Source organism: Loxodonta africana, chromosome 11 (genome assembly GCF_030014295.1).
Source record: "Loxodonta africana isolate mLoxAfr1 chromosome 11, mLoxAfr1.hap2, whole genome shotgun sequence".
NCBI classification, from domain to species: domain Eukaryota; kingdom Metazoa; phylum Chordata; class Mammalia; order Proboscidea; family Elephantidae; genus Loxodonta; species Loxodonta africana.
The window spans coordinates 25840104-25843945 of record NC_087352.1 but is presented as its reverse complement, the minus strand read 5'-3'; positions in this window follow the sequence as shown (position 1 = coordinate 25843945).

Here is a 3842-nt window from a genome sequence, read left to right as displayed (position 1 = left end):
TTGCCTCCTGGCCAAGAGATTGTGGCAGGCGGGAAGCAGAGAAGGCTGGGGGCGGGGGAGAGAGGAAGGGTGGGGTTAGGAAAGCATATGGTACAGGTTACTAGGTGCTCTGCCTCCTGCCGGGAACTCTGTGAAGCTGCTTTCCCATACTCTGTGTCTGCAGATCCCTGATGTTGGCGGGATGAGTACAAATGGCACAGATGCTGTACTTCCTGGCTGGCAGAACCACTGCTATCAGCCAGGAAGTGTGAAGATAGAGCAGCGGGAAGAGGATGAGGGGTGGGAAAGTGTATAGTGCAGGTTACCAGGTGCTATGTCTCCTGCTGGGAGCTCCGTGAAGCTGCTTTCCCATGCTCCCTGTCTGTTGATCTCCGACAGGAGTCCAAGATGGCTGATCCATGCTGGGTTAGCTGATAGGGAACCTCTGCACGTATCTTTCTTCCATCTCCGTCTCTGTAGCTTATTCCATTCGGTGCTTGGCTGAGTTCTTTATCTCTTTATTTGACACTTACGGGTCCAGGACCAACGTTTGTCTCTGTTTTACTTAGTTTTTTTGTGTCTTTCCTGTGAAAGGACAGTGTGGCACTTCTGTCTTTGCTGCCATGTTGGCCTGAAGTCTTCATGGCTCTTTCTCCAAATTTCTTGACATAGATAAGTAAGCATCTCTAACCCTGTATCTGTTTGTTGAAATATCTCAGTTGGTATTCCGTCAATTCCTGGAGCCTTATTTTTCACCATTCCCTTCAGTGCAGCTTGGACTTCTTCTCTCTGTACCATAGATTCTGATCATACGCTACCTCATGAAATGGCTGAACATCAACCAATTCTTTTTGGGACAGTGACTCTGTGTATTCCTTCCATCTTCTTTTGATGCTTCCTGCATCGTTCAATATTTTCCACATAAAATCCTTCAATATTGCAACTTGAGGCTTGAATTTTTTCTTCAGTTCTTTCAGCTTGAGAAATGCTGAGTCTTCCCTTTTGGTTTCCTAACTCCAGGTCTTTGCACATTTCATTATAATACTTTACTTTGTCTTCTCAAACTACCCTTTGAAATTCCTGTTCAGCTCTTTTACGTCATCATTTCTTTCACTGTCTTTAGCTACTCAATGTTCAAGAGCAAGTTTCAGAGTCTCTTCTGACATCCATTTTGATCTTTCTTTTGTCTTTTAATGACCTTTTGGCTTCTTCATGTATGATGTCCTTGATGTCATTCCATAGCTGCTCTGGTCTTCAATTGTTAGTGTCAAATGAATCAAATTTATTCTTGAGATGCTCTCTAATTTCAGGTGGAATATACTCAAAACTGTATTTTGGCTTTTGTGGTTAATCTTCTTCAGCTTCAGCTTGAACTTGCATATAAGCAAATGATGGTCTGTTCTGCAGGCGGCCCCTGGCCTTGTTCTGACTGATGATATTGAGCTTCTCTATTGTCTTTCCACAGATGTAATCAATTTGATTCATGTTTATTCCATTTGGTGAGGCCACGTGTATAGTCACCATTTGTGTTGTTGAAAAAGGTACTTGCAATGAAGATGTGTTGATCTTGCAAAATTCTATCATGTGAACTCTGGCATCATTTCTATCACCAAGGCCATATATTCCAACTACCAATTCTTCTTCGTTTCCAACCTTCCCATTCCAATCATCAGTAATTATCAATGCACCTTGATTGCACTTTTGATCAATTTCAGACTGCAGCAGTTGGTAAAAATCTTGTTTCCTCATCTTTGGTATTAGTGGTTGGTGCATAAATTTGAATAATGATCATATTAACTGGCCCTCCTTGCAGCTGTATGCATATTAACCTAACACTGACAGCATTGTACTTCAGGATAGATTTTGAAATGGTCTTTTTTGATGATGGATATGATGCCATTCCTCTTCAATGTGTCATTCCTGGTATAGTAGACCATACGATTGTCTGATTCAGCACGACTAATGCCAGTCCATTTCAGCTCACTAATGCCTAGGATATCTATCTTTATGCAGTCCATTTTGATGACTTCCATGATAAGTGGAGAAAATATTGAAGTTTAAAAGATGTCACTTTACTTGGATCCATGAATCAATGCTCATGGAAGCAGGAGTCAATAAATCAAATGATGTATTGCGTTGGGCAAATCTGCTGCAAAAGACCTCTTCAAAGTGTTAAAAAAAAAAAAAAAAAAGCAAAGATGTCACTTTGAGGACTAAGGTGGGCCTGACCCAAACCATGTATTTTCAACCACCTCATATGCATGCAAAAGCTGCACAATGAATAAAGGAGACTGAAGAAGAATTGATGCCTTTGAATTACAGCATTGGTGAAGAATATTGCCTATAACATGGATTGCCAGAAGAATGAACAAATTTGTCTTGAAAGAGTACAGCTACAATGTTCCTTAGAAGTGAGGATGGTGGAACTTTGTCTCATGTGCTTTGGACATGTTATCAGGAGGGGCCAGTCCTTGGAGAAGAACATCATATTGGTAAAGTAGAAGGTCAGCAAAAAAGATGGACTGGAAAAAGAGGAAGACCCTTAATGAGATGGATTGACACAGTGGTTGCAGTAATGGGCTCCAACACAGCAACGATCGTGAGGATGGTGCAGGACCAGACAGTGTTTCGTTCTGTTGTTCACAGGGTTGCTAGGAGTCAGAATTGATTTGGCAGCACCTAACAATACCAACTGCTGGAGAAAAGTGTGCATCTGCTATATGCAGTAAGTTTATTACAAATTTTATTGATAGGATATGTAACTCACGATTTACCAATAATAAAAAAAATTATACTGTTTATTGTAAATTCCATAGAGCCAACAGATTTTCAGAGAATATTCTTGTTGAGTTTTGCCAAACTCTTGTAGCCTTAGTTAAAACACACATACAACACAACACATACACAAATACATAGTTTAACAACCGGCTCACAAAATTTCTGAGTGTCTGAAAACAAAGCAATTAGCTTTTGTAAACATATACATGAGCCAGCCCCAGGACACAACTGAATTGACTTCTTTCTGATGAATTCCTTCTACCTAGGACTCAGCTTCCACAGATTCCTCCATTTGTGATTAAGATTAGAAATCCCTTTCCAAAAGCAGTTCCTCTTCCCAGTATACCCTGCATTTTAAGGATGGCACTTTCTAAAGGTAATGATGCTTCTCCCATGGCACAGTTTCAAGGAAAGGCTTTATGACCCTGTCTCAACAACTGCCTCATATGCATTGGAAAGCTGGACAATAAAAAAGGAAGACAGAAGAAAAATTTATGTATTTGAATTGTGGTGCTGGAGAAGAATATTGAATATACCATGGACAGTCAAAAGAACTAACAAATCAGTCTTAAAAGAAATACAACCAGAACGCTCGTTACAAGCGAGGACAGTGAGACTTCAACTCAATTCCTTTGGACACATTATCAGAAAAAACAATCACTAGAAAAGGACATCATGTTTGGTAAAGCAGAGGGTCAGCAAAAACAAGGGAAATCCTCAATGAGATGAGTTGATACAACAGCCACAATGGACTCAAACACACCAATGACAATGAAAACGGTGCAGGAATGGGCAACGTTTTGTTCTGTTATACATAAGGCTGCCATGAGTCAAAGCTGAGCCTACAGCAAGTAACAACAACAGGGAACCTAATGACTACATAAGGGAGAAGTTCAAACATGAGAAAGTAAATTTAGCATCCCAAAGTTTTTCAAGTCCTTCCTATTAGGCAAGATCATTTCTGGGCTTTCAGTGTTATTTAATATAGGCCAGGACTTAATAGATTTATATTCATCTACCTAGAACATTATGAGAAGCTGCACAATCTAAAAACATCAAGTAAATATTCGTGATGCGACAACTGT